This window comes from Musca domestica, unplaced genomic scaffold (genome assembly GCF_030504385.1).
Source record: "Musca domestica strain aabys unplaced genomic scaffold, Musca_domestica.polishedcontigs.V.1.1 16, whole genome shotgun sequence".
Classification (NCBI taxonomy): Eukaryota; Metazoa; Arthropoda; class Insecta; order Diptera; family Muscidae; genus Musca; species Musca domestica.
In genome coordinates this window covers 2,555,521-2,577,008 of record NW_026712219.1, presented here as the reverse complement: position 1 = coordinate 2,577,008, position 21,488 = coordinate 2,555,521, and positions in this window count along the sequence as shown.

The window sequence follows — 21,488 nt, the reverse complement described above, 5'->3', positions numbered from 1 at the left end:
AACCGTTATTTCGACTAGGCACGTTTTGGCCGTATCAAATGATATATACCCTCTGTAGCCATATGGCTGAGGGTATAAAAACTTCCATCAAATATTATCGGTGAGCTGAACATATCGCAATATTCCATTCGCCAAATATTGAAAAATGAGCCATTAAAATTCCAAAAAGTACAAGAACTTACACCGCTCGGGTTAAGGCCATTGAAATTCCAAAATCTGCAAGAACTTACACCGCAACAGAAAGAAAAATAGACTCAAAAGAGCTAAAGAGTTGGTTTGCTTTGCCGAAAGTGGTGAACTGCCGAATTTGGTTTTCTCCAATGAGAAAACATTCGTTGTCCAGCAGTTTGCAAACAAACAAAATGATCGTGTTTACTTGCCAAAGGGGTCAGCTGAAAATGTGCACCTTCGGTTGGCCGCCAGAACTCAAGCGTCGGCCAAAAGTGTCGAACACCTTAAGCAAGCGCTTCGCCGGGAATGGGCCAAAATACCGCAGACCAATATTCAGGCAGCGTGTGACGGTTTCATTGGCCGTTTGAAGGTCATAATTCGTGTCGAAGGTGACCAATTTGAACAAATCTAAACTTATTCTAAAATTTTATGCTAATTCCAACATTTTTTGCTGTAAACAAATGTAAAAATTATGGGTTTTTTTATCTCACTCTGTACGACGAATATTTAGGAATATTGCAAAGTTTCCATGGTGGAGGGTGTAAAATTATATATTGATCATATGTAGAGTGTAAGAGGTATTTTTACATTATGGCAAACTTGAAACTCTTGTAAGACTGCAATTGTATCCAGACTGTTCACAATTAATTTTCAATAAAGAAGAACTTTCAACTTATGGTGGATGTATCAGAAGGAGTATTTTCGGGATTCGGAGTTGCAAAGTTTTGGGAAGTTAGAAACAGATTTTCAAAAATTTAAGTCTTTAATTATTTGTTAATATTAATTTTGTTTTTAAGTGATAAGTGTTATGATAAGTGTTTTAAAAGCAATTTAATAGATTGGGTCGATTTTCCAATATAAAGTGTGAACTAAAAACTTTATATTGAAAAATCGACCCAATCTATTAAATTCCCTTTAAAATACTTATCATAGTGAAAAATGTTCTAAATCCGCAAAAATGACGGAATGTATACAAATGTAATATTTATCAATTTTGACAATCTAAAACTATTTAGTCGTACTTCATCGATATCTTTAGTTTAGTTAGTGTTTGTTTTGACTTGAGTACTTTTCACTTGGCCCTTCACTTCTGATAATACAACAAACGCTTTTCAGTGAGACAGATTCGATTTTTGTTGCCAGTGCGATTAAATCAAAGAAATTTTTGCTAGACATTTATTAAAAACAGGTTGGGAAATATCAGTCGGTTTTGCCGACAGATGTATACCCTCAGCCAATGTTCGATTATTTAAACATATTTTCATTTCTGTTATGATTAATCAAATTGTTGGTCCTCTATGGAGTAGGTTAGGAAGGAATGGACCAATATTGTCAATTTCGTATCGAACCTAAAAGAATATGATACAAATATTGCGACGTGCCAAATTTGAACTATATGGACGGCTTCTTTCACTTTATATGATGTATGTGCAAATTTTTAGAAGATATTAAAAGTGTGTGCGATTTGCCACTTATAATCAACCGATATATTCCAATTTCATACCTCATCTAATACAGATAAAAATATTGGTATGGGCAATATTACAAGAACATCCATATTCATTTCAGGTTTCTGGTTGAGAGATATATAGATATAGCATTTTGTAAAGAATCGCTGAGTTGTTTCGCAATTTATGATAGATAAAAGTATTGAAAATGTTGTCCCTTTATAGGTGAGGTACCAGAAGGTGTTCGTTCGCAGATATATAGCATCTTCACAACAGATCTTGTGTTAGCAAAAATGTTTGTGTGTGTGAAATTTGAAGAGGGTTGGGTGCTTGTTTCGCTTTCTTTGAGCATAATGTATTTCAAAATTTTAAACCCTATGTTGGACAGGTAGCAAAAGAAATGGCCCCATCTATACCATCTTTATAACAGATCTTGTGTTGATGGACATTTTGAGACGTACCATGTCTGGAATGGAATCGGATGTTGACTTCGCTTTTTAAAAACTTCGTAGATATTAAAATTTTCGAGCGTTTGTGGGGGAGATACCAGAAGAAGTGGACCGATATATTCCGTCTTACTGCCAGATCTTGGTTCATAAAAATATTAGGATGTGTGAAATTTGAAGACAATCGGACTCTTACATCACATTTTTAAAGAGTTATAGTTATTCAAAATGTTGACCCTTTTTGGGAGAGGCGCTTGGTGGAGTGGACTAATATTATCCATAATGGCACCTGACCTAGAACTGACGCAAACATTAGGATTTGCAAAGTTGGAACAAAATCGGGTAATGTTTTCACTTTCTGTGCTAAAAATATATATATTTTTTTTTAAATTTCGACATTTTGTGGGGGAGGTACCACAAGGAGTGGACCGATGTTGCCCATCTTAACACCAGACCTTGGGTTAGTATAAGTATTGGGATGTATGATGTGTGATGTCCGTCAATCTGGCTGGCTGGTGCGCACGATAACTCTCGAAAGGAGTATCCGATTTGGTCCAAACTTGGTACATCGTAATATTTTTGTTAAACTTAGATCGAGTTCGGAGATGGGCAATATCGGTCAACTGCTTCTGATTTGTCCCCCACAAAACGTCGAAATTTTCAAAGAAAAAATATTTTCTGCACTGAAAGAGAAGAGATAGTCCGATTTTTTTTCCAACTTTGCAAATCCTAATATTTGCGTCAGTGCTAGGTCAGGTGCGAAAATGGAGAATATCGGTAAACTCCATCAAGTACCTCCCCCATAAGGGGTCGAAATTTTGAATAATTACAACTCTTATAAAATGTGATATAAGAGTCCGATTGTCTTCAAATTTCACACATCCCAATATTTTTGGTAACCCAAGGTCTGGTGTTAAAATGGAATACATCGGTCCTCTCCTTCTGGTACCTTTCCCACAAAAGGTCGATATTTTGAATATCCATTAAGCTCATAAAGCGCGAAATTTACATCCGATTTCATTTATATTTGGCACATCTCAATATTACCATCAACGCAGGATCTATTATAAAAAAGGGTGAGATCGGACCATTCCTTCTGATACCTGCCCCACATAAATTAAAAAAAAAAACAAAACGTTCAAAAATGCGAAGATAGAATCCAATTCTCATCAAATTTCACACATACAAATATTTTTATTAATACAAGATCTGTTGTGAAGATGATATATATCTGCGAAGCTCCTCTGATACCTCACCCACAAAGTGTCACAATTTTTAGTACTTTTATCTGTCATAAATTGCGAAACAAGTCAGCGGATTTTTTACAACTGGCCATATCTAACCATTTTTCTCAACCAAAAACCTGAGATGAAAATGGAATTTATGATTTCGCATAAAATTGGATATAAATGTTTGATTTTTTGTAATTTTGCCCATACCAATATTCTTATATGTATTATATGAAGTATGAAAATGGAATACTTCGGTTGACTATACCTGGTACCTGTGTCATGTAAAGTAAAGGAAGTTACCAACCTGTTTCCAAGTTGTGGAATAGACAATATTGGCTCATTCCATAGAGGGTCAACAGTTTGGATAATCATAACAGAAGTCAAAATATATATAAATAATCGGACAATGGCGGAGGGTATAGTTCTGTCGGCAGAGCTGATTGATATTTTTTAACTTGTTTGATTTTTTTGGACGTAGGATTGATGAAGATTTTTAGAAATAAATTTGTAGCGGTTTTAATTTTTTTTTTAATTTTGTGGAATTTTAATGTCATTGCTCTTCAAAATGTTCTAAAAAAAATATATTTTTGCGCGGCATATGTGCTATGTACAAAAATGCGAAGTATTTGGCATTGCCAGCGTTTATCAGAGACAATACAAAATTTCACACGCCTATCTAAAGATAAGTCAATAGCTGTGAAGGTATGCATTTCCTTATCGCGTCAATATCAATATTTATATGCATTTTGTATTATCTCAGTCGTGCTTTGACTGCGCACGGTGAAAGACGCATTGTGAGTTAAACATCATTTGGTCGATCCATCATCTCTTTACAATAATAATTATATTTGAAAAAAAAAATTGTTGATGTCAAAAAAAAAAAAAAAAAAAAAAACAAAGAGATTTGCGCGGTCATCAAACGGATTAGCAAATTGTAAAACAATTAACACACGCATTGTGCGTACATTGTACGCACATTTTGAACCCACGGCAACGACATGGCAATGAATACGGAGATCCCCGATCTAAGCGACACTAGCAGTTATGAAAGCAGTGATCCTGAAGAAAACAACAAGAACTGGCAGGAGGTGCCAATGAAGAGGAAAAATACAGGGTCACATAAAATATTTGAACAAAAACGTCCACATTATGAAGAAACCGCTACAACCAGCAACAGATTCGTTGCTTTAGCCACTGATAAAAATAATGTTGATAACAATATTGGCAATACTCAACTATCATCACCCAAGCCCCCACCAATATTTTTCCCAGTTGTTGAAGACATTGGGAAAATGGTATCAAGCTTATGCAAATTTGTTAAAAGCTCCGAATTTCATTACAAATCTTTACGAGATGGACAGGTTCGCTTAAGCATGAAAACAGTTGAGTCATATCGTACCATCATCAAGTATCTAGACGAATGTAAAATTAAATATCATACGTTTCAAATGAAAAGCGAAAGAGCCTTTAGAGCAGTGATTAAAAATCTCCACCACACAACAAGTGTGTCAGATATTAAAGCGATGCTTTTAAGCTTAGGACACCAAGTTAGAAGTGTGAGAAACATTGTCAGTAGAACTACTAAAAAACCTCTACCTATGTTTCATGTTGATCTAGATCCTAGTGACAATAATAAAGAAATATTCAATATCAGATCATTCGGACCAGCTATAATTCAAGTGGAGCCACCCAAAAAAATTGACGAGATGCCTCAGTGTTTCAGATGCCAAGACTATGGACATACGAAAACGTATTGTAGGAGAGAATTTCGATGTGTCAAATGTAGCTTAAACCACCCTACAAAGGATTGTAGGAAAAGTGAAGAAACTCCCCCAACATGTGTACACTGCAAAAGTAATCACACAGCAAATTACAAAGGCTGTTCAATTTATAAAACTTTAATGAGCAAAAGGTACAATACGAACAGAAATGTGCATAAAAACGGTCAAGAATATTATAACACAACGTCTTATAATAATACACCCAATAACAATCCACCCATGCAAAATGGCTGCAGTTATTCTCAAGTTCTTCGAGGTAACCAATCATCAGATAATTCCAATTTTCAAAAAATCGAAGCAATGATCAATAAACAGATTGAACTAACCAACACTTTGATCAACATGATGTCTATGCTCATGTCTAAAATATGCAAGTAAATCTTATAATAGCTGAATGGAATGCAAACGGCATTCTAAATCGCCTTAAGGAACTAGAAATATTCTTAAAAGAATACTGCATCGACATAATGTTAATATCCGAGTCTCATCTAACCAATAAGTCGCACTGCAAAATACAAAAGTATGACGTTATAGCAGCAAATCACCCAGAAAACAAAGCTCGCGGTGGTGCTGCTATCTTGATCAAATCAACTATAAAATATGAAATTGCCGATCCCATTGCAGAACCGTATCTACAAGCGGCTGGAATAAAAATTGTATGTGACAACTGTCCTATATCTATATACTCGGTATATTTTCCACCTAGATATAATGTAAAGTGTGACAAATTTGAAAATTTCTTCAAAGCACTTGGCAATAAATTTATAGTAGGAGGCGATTTTAACGCGAAACATCCATGGTGGGGCTCCGGAACAACAAATCCAAAAGGAAATGCGTTATACAAATGTGTAAATAATAAACAATGTAATATTATGTCGACTGGAAGACCAACTTTTTGGCCTTCTAATCCTGCCCAACTACCCGATCTTCTGGATTTCTTTGTATACAAAGGTATTTCACAGACCTATTTAGATATAGTAGCCAATGACGACCTGAGTTCTGATCACAGCCCAATAATACTAAATTACCGGACCTCGACAAGAAAGCTCAGCCCGAACCGTAATATCTTCACAAAAAGCACAGATCGGAAAAAATTCCAAAGATATATTGACGAACACTTAGATTTAAATGTAAAATTAAAATCTGATAAAGAATTAGATTTTGCCGTAGGAGAATTTACTAAACTATTACACGAAGCCGCGTTTCAATCTACGCCTCAATATTTAACTAAAAATATATCCAGCTATAAAATATCATTTGAGATTCGGCAACTTATTGCTAGGAAAAGACGTCTGCGTAAAATTTGGCACAGAACAAGGAGTCCTTCAGATAAAAGTATACTAAATAGAGCTACAAATCAATTAAAATATATTCTTAAAGGCCAGAAAAACGAACGAATACATAACTTCCTAACTAATTTAAGTCCAACAAACAACAATGAATTTAAGCTATACAGAGCTACAAAATATCTGAGACATCCCCAAAAAAGAAACATATGTATCAAAGACCAGCATGGCGTATGGTGCAGATCTGACAAGAGCAAAACTACCGCATTTAAGACGTACTTAGAACAAATATTTTCGGCAGTACCATTATCTCAGACTCAGGATGATAAAGATATTATGAACTTTCTAGATGTGCCCTGCCCAATGGATTTTCCAATAAAACCTTTCAGAATACAGGAAGTTGTTAATGAAGTCAAGAAGCTGAAATCGAAAAAGTCTCCTGGATTTGATCTCATTGATTCCAGTGTTATCAAGGCGTTGCCAAAAAAAGGATACGTGTTCATGACGGTTTTGTTCAATTCGATTTTAAGATTGTCACATTTCCCCACGCCTTGGAAATGTGCAAAAATTATTATGACATTGAAACCCAACAAACCAGAAAATATTATAACCTCATATAGGCCCATCAGCCTATTACCAATTTTATCTAAGCTGTTTGAACGACTTTTCCAGAAAAGATTACTTCCTGTTTTGAAGTCAATAAACATATTACCTGATCATCAATTTGGCTTACGTCGCAGCCATGGAACACCTGAGCAATGTCACAGGGTTATAAATGTGATAAGAAACTGCCTAGAAGTTAAACAATACTGCTCTTCTGTTTTTCTTGATGTCAAACAAGCTTTTGACAAGGTATGGCACTGTGGTCTGCTATTTAAGCTGAAACTCAACTTACCAACACCGTTCTACCTTCTACTTAAATCGTACCTAAATGAAAGAACATTTTTTGTCAGCGTTAACGATGAAGAATCCGATATAGGCGAAATTAAATCCGGGGTTCCTCAAGGTAGCGTGCTCGGACCGACTTTATATACCCTATTTACATCAGATATGCCAACAAACAACGATGTCACTATTGAAACATACGCCGCCGATACGGCAATTTTGGCAACAGATACATCAGCAATTGATGCATCGGCTAAAGTACAATGTCAACTAAACGTTATTGAGAGCTGGTGTAAAAAGTGGAAGATAAATATAGACGCAGACAAATCTATTCAAGTTACCTATACTTTAAAAAAGGGAAATTGTCCATCTGTGACTTTTAATGGGGTCACAATTCCATCAGCAGATAGCGCCAAGTACCTTGGACTTCATATAGACAGGCGTCTCAATTGGAAACATCACATTAAGCAAACGAAAGAACAACTAAACATTAAGACCAACAATATGTTTTGGCTTCTTGGACCCAAGTCACAACTTAGTATGGAGAACAAAGTATTACTATATAAAACGATATTAAAGCCAGTGTGGACTTATGGAATCGAATTGTGGGGCACTACCAGTACTTCTAATGTGGAAATTCTTCAAAGATACCAGTCTAAGACACTTCGAACTATCACGAACGCCCCTAGGTTTGTCAACAACAACAACATTCACCGAGATTTAGGTATACCCAAAATTATAAATGAAATTCGAGGCGCAGAACTAACTACTTAAATAGACTAAAATACCATCCGAATATTTTAGCTATAACTCTTCTTGATGATAGCAATGAAGTTAGGACACTAAAAAGAAAGCATGTTCTTGATTTGCCTTTTCTACAAAAAAAAAAAAAATTCTAAATGTAAATATAAAGATTTAGCAAAATAAGATAATATATACTTTATAAGCTTGTTGGAGCTTATAAATACAGTCATGTTATTTTAGTTTTTACGAAATTTGCTTAATGTTTATATATAAATAGATTGCAAATAAAAAATTATATATTAAAAAATTGTATTATCTAATCAGTTATTAAGTTCATTAAAATGAAGGTTGTGTTTGGAACTACACTGATTTAAAAATTACATTTTAATGCTACTTCTAAGATAAGTGACTCCACAGTCACATAATTAAATATTATAAATACCCTAAAACACTATATGTTGGAGGTATTATAAGTTTGATTGAGCCAAAAATTATGTTACATCTCGAAAAATTGGTTTCCCACCCAGGAAAGTTTATATGGATCTTCCTGTCTCACCAAGCTGAGTCGATCTAGCTATGTATGTCCGTCTGTCTTTGATAATTTGTAATCACTCTACAGGTTGGGGTTATTATATACAGATTGTAATTATCGGCCGATTCTCACAAGGCTAGGGTTAGGCTCAGAAGGGCTAGGCCTATTGTTTTCAAAGATGTCCGCAATATATTTAAGGGTTCAAATGAACCGAAAACACACACAATCACACAATTGAAGCCAATCGACACGCCTTAGAAGAGAGTTAAGGACAGGGAGGAATTCTAGCATTTTGGATGATCATTGCATTATATTTAGCTGTAAAACGGACCACAACACCTAACAGCACGACAGAGTGCGTAAATATTGGGCAAATGTCCCTGGTCAGATAGATAAGCGTAATATCATTGCATTGCTCCGTGACATAATTTTAAAAGCGAAATTTTCCAAAATGGATTTGGACATCTGTCGGGGGGTAAAGTGCTCACAAAAAACCCCTTGTGTACAATTTCCCTTGAAAAATGTGGCTAAAATCATCAAAATACCGAATATCGAGGGTACCGTTATATGGGGGCTATATAGATAATTCTCTGCCGAGGTATAAAGTACCCACAAGGAACTCCTTGTATGGATTTTCAGACAATTCCGTTGAAAAATGTGGGTAAAATCATCAAAATACCGAATATCGGGGGTACCGTTATATGGGGGATATACGATATCGTGGAGCGATATAGATAATTCTCTTCCGAGGTATAAAGTACCCATAAGGAACTCCTTGTATGGATTTTCAGACAATTCCGTTTAAAAATGTGGCTAATATAATCAAAACGCCGAATATCGGGGGTACAGTTATATGGGGGATATATGATATCGTGGACCTATATTGACAATTCTTTTTCAGAGGGTAGAATACTCACAAGGGACCCCTTTTGCGGTATTTTAGACACTTCCCTTGAAAAATGTGGCTAAAATCATCAAAATACCGAATACCGGGGGGTACCGTTATATGGGGGCTATACAATATCGTGGACCTATATAGATAATTCTCTGCCGAGGTATAAAGTACCCACAAGGAACTCCTTGTGTGGATTTTTAGACAATTCCGTGGAAAAATGTGGGTAAAGTTATCAAAATACCGAATATCGTAGGGTACCGTTATATGGGGGCTATACGATATCGTGGACCTATATAGACAATTCTCTCTCAGTGGGTAAAGTATTCACACGGAACTATTTGTGTGAATTTTCAGACAATTCCATTGAAAAATGTGGCTAACATCTTCAAAATACCGAATATCGTAGGGTACCGTTATATGGGGGCTATACGATATCGTGGACCGATATAGCCCATCTTCGAACTTGACCTACCTGCAGACAAAAGAGAGATATGTGCAAAATTTTAGCTTCCTATCTTAATTCGTTTAGACTGTAGCGTGATTACAAAAGACGGACAGACAGGGCTAATTCGTCTTAGAATTTTACGCTGATCAAGAATATATATACTTTGTTGGGTCTAAAATGATTATTTCGATGAGTTACAAACGGAATGACGAACTTAATATACCCTCCATACTATGTATGGTGAAGGGTGTAAAAAATGCTATTCATGATGGAATTCAAGCGTGATAGTGTGATTTATTTATATTTGGCTGGAAAACCACAAGTGGCTATCGTTAGAGCACTCCAGCATTTAAACGGGAATAATTCGTTTGTGTCTGGTACCATCGTTTGTTACCGTACTGATACTGGTAGCGTAGCCAGACGTCAAGGAAGTGGACGGAAGAAAACAGCAACATCAGCAGAAATGATTCGAAATTTAAAGAAGCGACTTGATCGAAACCCGCGTCGCAGTGGCCGAAAAATGGCTCGGCAAATATTAAAAAGTGAGCTCGGTGTAAAGCCATTGAAATTCCAAAAAGTACAAGAACTTACACCGCAGCAGAAAGAAAATAGACTCAAAAGAGTTTAAAAGTTTCTTCGCTTGGCCGAAAGTGGCGAACTGCCGAATTAGTTTTCTCCGATGAGAAAACATTCGTTGTCCAGCTGTTTGTAAGCAAACAAGATTATCGTGTTCACTTGCCAAAGAGGTCAGCTGAAAGTGTGCACCTTCGGTTGGCCACCAGAACTCAAGCGCCGGCCATGGTTATGGTGTGGGCCGCCATAACAGCCGATAGTCGCTCTCCGCTCGTATTAATCGACCGTGGCATCAAAACAAATGCAAAATATTATCGCGAAAATATTCTGGAGGGTGTATTAAAGCCTTGGACACGCAAACATTTTAACCGCAGACCTTGAACATTTGAACAGGGCTCAGCAACATCGCACTCAACACGCGCCACCCAGGAATGGTTACAAAATAAGGTTCCTCCCTTCATTTCCAGTGAACAATGTCCACCAAAATTTCCGTTGGACTATTGTGTCTGAAGTATTTTGAAAGCAAGTTTGGCATTAAAAAATACCAAAGTGTCGATCACCTCAAGCAAACGTTTCGCCAGGAATGGGCCAAAATAACGCAGAGCAATATTCGGGCAGCGTGTGACGGCTTCATAGGCCGTTTTAAGGTCATAATTCGTGCCAAAGGTGACCAATCTAATTTATTCTAAAATTTGATGCTATTTTCGACATTTTTTGCTTTCATTCAAAAAAAAAAAAAAAAAAAAAAAATGCAGAAATTATGGCGTTTAACTTTGTTGCGGTTTTTTTATCTCGCTCTGTACTCTATTGGGTCTACGACGAGTATTTAGGAATATTGCAAAGTTTCCATGGTGGAGGCTGTAAAAATATATATTGATAATATGTAGAGTGAAAGATGTATTTTTACGTTATGGCAAATTTGTAACTTTTCTAAAACTGAAATTGTATCTAGACTGTTCACATTGAACAATGGAAGAAGCAATTAATTTTCAATAAAGAAGAACTTTCTACTTATGGTGGTGGAACTTATGGAGAATTTGCGGTATTTGAATTTGCAAAGTTTTGGAAAGTAAGAAGCAGATTTTCAAAATATTAAGTCTTTAGTTATTTGTTAAAATTAATTTTGTTTTTATACCCTCCACCAAAAAAAGTATGGAGAGTATATTAAGTTCGTCATTCCGTTTGTAACTCATCGAAATAGTCATTTTAGACCCAACAAAGTATATATATTCTTGATCAGCGTAAAATTCTAAAATTCCCGTCTGTTGTAATCACACTACAGTCTAAACGAATTAAGATAGAAAGCTAAAATTTTGCACAGATCTCTCTTTTGTCTGCAGGCAGGTCAAGTTCGAAGATGGGCTATATCGGTCCCCGATATCGTACAGCCCCCATATAACGGTACCCCCGATATTTGGTATTTTGATGATTTTAGCCACATTTTTCAATGGAATTGTCTGAAATTCCACAAAAGGAGTCCCTTGTGGGCAATTTACCCCCTCAAAAAGAATTGTCTATATATGTCCACGATATCGTATATCCCCCATATAACGGTACCCCCGATATACGGTATTTTGATAATTTTACCCACATTTTTCAACGGAATTGTCTGAAAATCCACACAAGGAGTTCCTTGTGGATACTTTATACCTCGGCAGAGAATTATCTATATAGGTCCACCATATCGTATAGCGCCCATATAACGGTACCCCCGATATTCGGTATTTTGATGATTTTATCCACACTTTTCAATGGAATTGTCTTAAAATCCACATAAGTAGTTCCTTGTGAGTACTTCACCCCTTGAGAGAGAATTGTCTATACAGGTCCACGATATCGTATAGCCCTCATATAACGGTACCCCCGATATTCGGTATTTTGATGTTTTTAGCCATAGTTTTCAACGGAATGGTCACAAGGGGTTCTTTGTACACAAGGGGTTCCTTGTCAGCACTTTACCCCCCGACAGAGAATTCTCTACATAGGTTAACGATAACGTATAGCTCCCATATAACGATACCCTGCGATATTCGGTATTTTGATGATTTTAGCCACATTTACCAATCGTATTGTCTGAAAATCCACACACAGAGTTCTTTGTGAGCACTTTACCCCTGAAACGGAATTGTCTATATAGGTCCACAATATCGTATATCCCCCATATAACGGTACTCCCCTATATTCCGTATTTTTATGATTTTAACCACTTTTTCCAATGGAATTATCTGAAAATCTACAAAAGGAGTTCGTTTTGAGTCCTTTACACGCAGACATAGATTTGTCTTTATAGGTCCACAATATCGTATATCCCCCCATATCGGCACCTTCCTATATTAGATATTTTAAAGATTTTAAAAGAATTTTTAATGGATTTTATTTATTTTTTTTTTTTTTTTTTTGAAAAATTTCTAATTCATTCCAAATGGTGGAGGGTATTCAAAGTTCGGCCCGGCCGAACTTACTGCTTTTTTACTTGTTTTTTTTTTTTTGAAAATTACCTAATTCGTTCCACATGGTGGAGGGTATTCAAAGTTCGGCCCGGCCGAACTTAGAGCTTTTTTATACCCTCCACCAAAAAAGTATGGAGGGTATATTAAGTTCGTCATTCCGTTTGTAACTCATCGAAATAATCATTTTAGACCCAACAAAGTATATATATTCTAGATCAGCGTAAAATTCTGAGACGATTTAGCCCTGTCCGTCCGTCTGTACGTCTGTTGTAATCACGCTACAGTCTAAACGAATTAAGATAGGAAGCTAAAATTTTGCACATATCTCTCTTTTGTCTGCAGGCAGGTCAAGTTCGAAGATGGGCTATATCGGTCCACGATATCATATAGCCCCCATATAATGGTACCCCCCGATATTCGGTATTTTGATGTTTTTAGCCATATTTTTCATCGGAATGGTCACAAGGGCAAAGACATAGAAGTGTAAAGATAGGACAAGAGAGAGTCAAAATATGGCAACCCTGTGAAAATACCTCTGTTGTTACGATATCATAACTACATAGTCACCAATGTTAACTGATTTAAACCGCTAAAGCAATATGCAAATTTTCGGAAAGGTCTATGGAATAAAGTTTCGAAACCAAAATTTTGGATTTTTCAAATTTTTATTGGTTATTCGTTTCTGTAACTGTGGTTTTTATATTAACATCTCTCTGCCATGAGCTGTTACTCTATGTATTGTAGACACAAACCATTTGCTCAAAGTGCATTTTGTCTAGTCTTTACCATTTTAGGTCTTTGACAAGGGTTTCTTTGTACACAAGGGGTTCTTTGTGAGCATTTTACCCCCCGACAGAGAATTTTCTATATAGGTTAACGATAACGTATAGCTCCCATATAACGGTACCCCGCGATATTCGGTATTTTGATGGTTTTAGCCACATTTACCAATCGTATTGTCTGAAAATCCACACACGGAGTTCTTTGTGAGCACTTTACCCCTGAAACGGAATTGTCTATATAGGTCCACAATATCGTATATCCCCCATATAACGGTACTCCCCTATATTCCGTATTTTTATGATTTTAACTACTTTTTCCAATGGAATTATCTGAAAATCTACACAAGGAGTTCGTTTTGAGTCCTTTACATGCAGACATAGATTTGTCTTTATAGGTCCACAATATCGTATATCCCCCTGTACAAAATACTTTGTACATACTTTATAGTGCGGTTGAGACGCTAGGAAAAACTAGCAATAAACAATCAATATTCAAAAATTACATATTTCCCAGCCGCCATAAAATACCACATGTGAACAATTCGGTGATCTTGTGCGCTGACGCATACGATAATGTGTCAGATAATAAAGGTTGTGACCCACAGGCACAGATATCGATGCGCTCAGTAGATGCACAAGACCACTTTAATGAGATGTCAAGCAGTCCTGCAATGTTCTTCATTCAATATTAGAATAGATAAGAACAATTGTGTGGCTGCGACTAGGTTAAGTTAGATTAGTTTCAGTAGTACGTAAGAAACATATTTTAGAAATAAAATCAGAATTGAAATAGCACCCCAACGAAGCGGTCTTGTTTCTTTTCTCACAGAAAAAGGGATAGAGTTGACAATCGAAAAGGGAGATTGGATTCTATTCTAATTTACACCCCCCATATCGGCACCTTCCTATATTAAATATTTTAAAGTTTTTAAAAGAATTTTTAATGGATTTATTTCCACCAAATGGTGGAGGGTATTCAAAGTTCGGCCCGGCCGAATTTACTGCTTTTTTACTTGTTTTTTTTTTGAAAATTACCTAATTCGTTCCACATGGTGGAGGGTATTCAAAGTTCGGCCCGGCCGAACTTAGAGCTTTTTTACTTGTTAAATTTAAGAACACACTTTGTATTGAAAAATCGACCCAATCTATTAAATTCCCTTTAAAATACTTATCATAGTGAAAAATGTTCTAAATCCGCAAAAATGACGGAATGTATACAAATATAATATTTATCAATTTAATGCTCTTTAACAACCTAAAACTATTTAGTCGTACTTCATCGATATCTTTAGTTTAGTTAGTTTTAGTTTTGACTTGAGTACTATTCACTTGGCGACAGTTCTGATAATACGCCAAACGCTTTTCAGTGAGACAGATTCGATTTTTGTTGCCACTGCGATTAAATCAAAGAAAGTTTTGCTAGACATTTATCAAAAATGATGGTGTATCGATTTGAAGTGTAAACAAATGTGAGTCAATAAAGTCATTTACAATTGCATAAATCTAAATTTTGACTGAGAGTTTGGCTTCGCCGTAAAAATAAAAGGTTCCTGGCAGTAAAAGTACTTTTTACAAATCGGGTTACATCTCACAAAATATTAGTGTTTATTTTCAGACTCCTAAAAGTAGATCACAAAAATCGTTATGTAAATAAGTGTAAAATTAGTCAAAACAAATGGTGTGACTCTTTTAGTCACTATATATCAAGGATGACAATTTAAGAAGAAAAAGTCATAAGAATAGTTTTTTGATTTTTTTTGGGGACGTAGGATTGATGAAGATTTTTAGAAATTAATTTGTAGTGGTCTCGACTAAAATGAAGTTTCTATTGGATTTTGTGGAATTTTAATGTCATTGCCATTTCAAAATTTCAAAACATTAATTATAGCGCGGTGTTTGGCATTATCAGAGACAATAAAAAATTTCACACGCTTATCTAATGATAAGTCAATAGCTGTAAAGGTATGCATTTCCTTATCGTGACAACATCAATATTTATATGAATTTTGTATTATCTAATCAGTAATTAAATTCATAAAATGAGAGGTTGTGTTTGGAACTGCACTGATTAAAAAAATGCATTTTAATACTACCTCCAAGGTAGATGACTTTAGAGTAACATAACTAATGTTATAGATATCCAAACTATAAAATTCCTTCGAGGATAAGGATAATAGAAGATAATAAGAAAAAGAATAAAGCAGCAAAGTTCGGCCTAGCCGAACTTTTAAATACTTTCCATCATTTGAAAGGAACTTGAAAATTAAAAAAACCGTCGAAAAATACCGCTATACGATATCGTGGACCGAATAGACCATCTTGGAAATTAACCTGCCTGCAGGCAAAAGACTGTCCTGTGCATCTAAATTTGTTCGGACTCTAGCGTGAGTACAATAAATCTAAGAATTTTATGCTAATCAAAAATATACGTATACGTTGCTGGGTCTAAAATTATTATTTTGATAAGTTACAAAAGGAATGACGAACTTAATATTACCTCCATACTATATATGGTGGAGGGTATAAAAATCATATTTGAAATACAAATAATACTACCATTTAATGAATATTATCTTTTTAAGCCATCTTGTTATACCCTTTTTACCAAGGAGATAGACTCATAGCTACTTTTGAGGATCTTTACAGAATCACTCACTGAGTCGATTTATGCAAATCAGCCCGTCTGTCCATCCGTCTATGTACGTATATTTGTCAACAAAACGAAGATCGCATTTATTATCCGATTAAAATGAAATTTCTAAACAATATAGGGTGAGATAAAAAAAAAACTGCAACAAAGTCAGACGCCATAATATTTACATAATTTTTTAATTTTATTGAATGAAAGCAAAAAATTTCGAAAAAAAACATCAAATATTAGAATAAGCTTAGATTTGTTCGAATTGGTCACCTTTGGCACGAATCGTGGTTTTCAAACGGCCAATCAAACCGTCACACGCTGCCCGAAAGTTGCTCTGCAGCATTTTGGCATATTCCCGGCGAAGCGCTTGCTTTTCCTGATCACACAATTGAAGCCAATCGACACGCCTGAGAAGAGAGTTAAGGACCGGGAAGAATTCTAGCATTTTGGATGACCATTGGATTATATTTAGCTGTAAAATGGACCACAAAAACTAGCAGCACGACGGAGTACGTAAATATTGGGCAAATGTCCCTGGTCAAAATGCTAAGGGTAATATCTGGGCAGTGCTCCATAACATAATTTAAAAAGCGAAATCTTCCAAAATGGATTTGGATATAAGGGGGCTTCTAACATATTGTAGTGTTGTAGTGAATCACATGGTCGGCCCCGCACGACTATAGTCTTTGCTTACTTGTTTTAAGTATGTTTTTACTTTTTCTCCATTTGAATATTCCCATTATGGACTCACCCATACGCCCCTATTGAGATCCGTAGTCATTGCTTATTTATTCTCAACCAGTAAGGAAAGCTCAAAAGTCGGGCGGGGCCGACTATATGATACCCTACACCACTATGCATATTTAGTAGAGCTCTCGTAAAAAGGTTTATACAGGGCATTTCAGAGCTCTATGAGATATTTGGTACAAAATCAAAATCTATCTAATTCTATCGTGCATTTTACGATATATATATTCTTGATCAGCGTAAAATTCTAAAATTCCCGTCTGTTGTAATCACACTACAGTCTAAACGAATTAAGATAGAAAGCTAAAATTTTGCACAGATCTCTCTTTTGTCTGCAGGCAGGTCAAGTTCGAAGATGGGCTATATCGGTCCCCGATATCGTACAGCCCCCATATAACGGTACCCCCGATATTTGGTATTTTGATGATTTTAGCCACATTTTTCAATGGAATTGTCTGAAATTCCACAAAAGGAGTCCCTTGTGGGCAATTTACCCCCTCAAAAAGAATTGTCTATATATGTCCACGATATCGTATATCCCCCATATAACGGTACCCCCGATATACGGTATTTTGATAATTTTACCCACATTTTTCAACGGAATTGTCTGAAAATCCACACAAGGAGTTCCTTGTGGATACTTTATACCTCGGCAGAGAATTATCTATATAGGTCCACCATATCGTATAGCGCCCATATAACGGTACCCCCGATATTCGGTATTTTGATGATTTTATCCACACTTTTCAATGGAATTGTCTTAAAATCCACATAAGTAGTTCCTTGTGAGTACTTCACCCCTTGAGAGAGAATTGTCTATACAGGTCCACGATATCGTATAGCCCTCATATAACGGTACCCCCGATATTCGGTATTTTGATGTTTTTAGCCATAGTTTTCAACGGAATGGTCACAAGGGGTTCTTTGTACACAAGGGGTTCCTTGTCAGCACTTTACCCCCCGACAGAGAATTCTCTACATAGGTTAACGATAACGTATAGCTCCCATATAACGATACCCTGCGATATTCGGTATTTTGATGATTTTAGCCACATTTACCAATCGTATTGTCTGAAAATCCACACACAGAGTTCTTTGTGAGCACTTTACCCCTGAAACGGAATTGTCTATATAGGTCCACAATATCGTATATCCCCCATATAACGGTACTCCCCTATATTCCGTATTTTTATGATTTTAACCACTTTTTCCAATGGAATTATCTGAAAATCTACAAAAGGAGTTCGTTTTGAGTCCTTTACACGCAGACATAGATTTGTCTTTATAGGTCCACAATATCGTATATCCCCCCATATCGGCACCTTCCTATATTAGATATTTTAAAGATTTTAAAAGAATTTTTAATGGATTTTATTTATTTTTTTTTTTTTTTTTTTGAAAAATTTCTAATTCATTCCAAATGGTGGAGGGTATTCAAAGTTCGGCCCGGCCGAACTTACTGCTTTTTTACTTGTTTTTTTTTTTTTTGAAAATTACCTAATTCGTTCCACATGGTGGAGGGTATTCAAAGTTCGGCCCGGCCGAACTTAGAGCTTTTTTATACCCTCCACCAAAAAAGTATGGAGGGTATATTAAGTTCGTCATTCCGTTTGTAACTCATCGAAATAATCATTTTAGACCCAACAAAGTATATATATTCTAGATCAGCGTAAAATTCTGAGACGATTTAGCCCTGTCCGTCCGTCTGTACGTCTGTTGTAATCACGCTACAGTCTAAACGAATTAAGATAGGAAGCTAAAATTTTGCACATATCTCTCTTTTGTCTGCAGGCAGGTCAAGTTCGAAGATGGGCTATATCGGTCCACGATATCATATAGCCCCCATATAATGGTACCCCCCGATATTCGGTATTTTGATGTTTTTAGCCATATTTTTCATCGGAATGGTCACAAGGGCAAAGACATAGAAGTGTAAAGATAGGACAAGAGAGAGTCAAAATATGGCAACCCTGTGAAAATACCTCTGTTGTTACGATATCATAACTACATAGTCACCAATGTTAACTGATTTAAACCGCTAAAGCAATATGCAAATTTTCGGAAAGGTCTATGGAATAAAGTTTCGAAACCAAAATTTTGGATTTTTCAAATTTTTATTGGTTATTCGTTTCTGTAACTGTGGTTTTTATATTAACATCTCTCTGCCATGAGCTGTTACTCTATGTATTGTAGACACAAACCATTTGCTCAAAGTGCATTTTGTCTAGTCTTTACCATTTTAGGTCTTTGACAAGGGTTTCTTTGTACACAAGGGGTTCTTTGTGAGCATTTTACCCCCCGACAGAGAATTTTCTATATAGGTTAACGATAACGTATAGCTCCCATATAACGGTACCCCGCGATATTCGGTATTTTGATGGTTTTAGCCACATTTACCAATCGTATTGTCTGAAAATCCACACACGGAGTTCTTTGTGAGCACTTTACCCCTGAAACGGAATTGTCTATATAGGTCCACAATATCGTATATCCCCCATATAACGGTACTCCCCTATATTCCGTATTTTTATGATTTTAACTACTTTTTCCAATGGAATTATCTGAAAATCTACACAAGGAGTTCGTTTTGAGTCCTTTACATGCAGACATAGATTTGTCTTTATAGGTCCACAATATCGTATATCCCCCTGTACAAAATACTTTGTACATACTTTATAGTGCGGTTGAGACGCTAGGAAAAACTAGCAATAAACAATCAATATTCAAAAATTACATATTTCCCAGCCGCCATAAAATACCACATGTGAACAATTCGGTGATCTTGTGCGCTGACGCATACGATAATGTGTCAGATAATAAAGGTTGTGACCCACAGGCACAGATATCGATGCGCTCAGTAGATGCACAAGACCACTTTAATGAGATGTCAAGCAGTCCTGCAATGTTCTTCATTCAATATTAGAATAGATAAGAACAATTGTGTGGCTGCGACTAGGTTAAGTTAGATTAGTTTCAGTAGTACGTAAGAAACATATTTTAGAAATAAAATCAGAATTGAAATAGCACCCCAACGAAGCGGTCTTGTTTCTTTTCTCACAGAAAAAGGGATAGAGTTGACAATCGAAAAGGGAGATTGGATTCTATTCTAATTTACACCCCCCATATCGGCACCTTCCTATATTAAATATTTTAAAGTTTTTAAAAGAATTTTTAATGGATTTATTTCCACCAAATGGTGGAGGGTATTCAAAGTTCGGCCCGGCCGAATTTACTGCTTTTTTACTTGTTTTTTTTTTGAAAATTACCTAATTCGTTCCACATGGTGGAGGGTATTCAAAGTTCGGCCCGGCCGAACTTAGAGCTTTTTTACTTGTTAAATTTAAGAACACACTTTGTATTGAAAAATCGACCCAATCTATTAAATTCCCTTTAAAATACTTATCATAGTGAAAAATGTTCTAAATCCGCAAAAATGACGGAATGTATACAAATATAATATTTATCAATTTAATGCTCTTTAACAACCTAAAACTATTTAGTCGTACTTCATCGATATCTTTAGTTTAGTTAGTTTTAGTTTTGACTTGAGTACTATTCACTTGGCGACAGTTCTGATAATACGCCAAACGCTTTTCAGTGAGACAGATTCGATTTTTGTTGCCACTGCGATTAAATCAAAGAAAGTTTTGCTAGACATTTATCAAAAATGATGGTGTATCGATTTGAAGTGTAAACAAATGTGAGTCAATAAAGTCATTTACAATTGCATAAATCTAAATTTTGACTGAGAGTTTGGCTTCGCCGTAAAAATAAAAGGTTCCTGGCAGTAAAAGTACTTTTTACAAATCGGGTTACATCTCACAAAATATTAGTGTTTATTTTCAGACTCCTAAAAGTAGATCACAAAAATCGTTATGTAAATAAGTGTAAAATTAGTCAAAACAAATGGTGTGACTCTTTTAGTCACTATATATCAAGGATGACAATTTAAGAAGAAAAAGTCATAAGAATAGTTTTTTGATTTTTTTTGGGGACGTAGGATTGATGAAGATTTTTAGAAATTAATTTGTAGTGGTCTCGACTAAAATGAAGTTTCTATTGGATTTTGTGGAATTTTAATGTCATTGCCATTTCAAAATTTCAAAACATTAATTATAGCGCGGTGTTTGGCATTATCAGAGACAATAAAAAATTTCACACGCTTATCTAATGATAAGTCAATAGCTGTAAAGGTATGCATTTCCTTATCGTGACAACATCAATATTTATATGAATTTTGTATTATCTAATCAGTAATTAAATTCATAAAATGAGAGGTTGTGTTTGGAACTGCACTGATTAAAAAAATGCATTTTAATACTACCTCCAAGGTAGATGACTTTAGAGTAACATAACTAATGTTATAGATATCCAAACTATAAAATTCCTTCGAGGATAAGGATAATAGAAGATAATAAGAAAAAGAATAA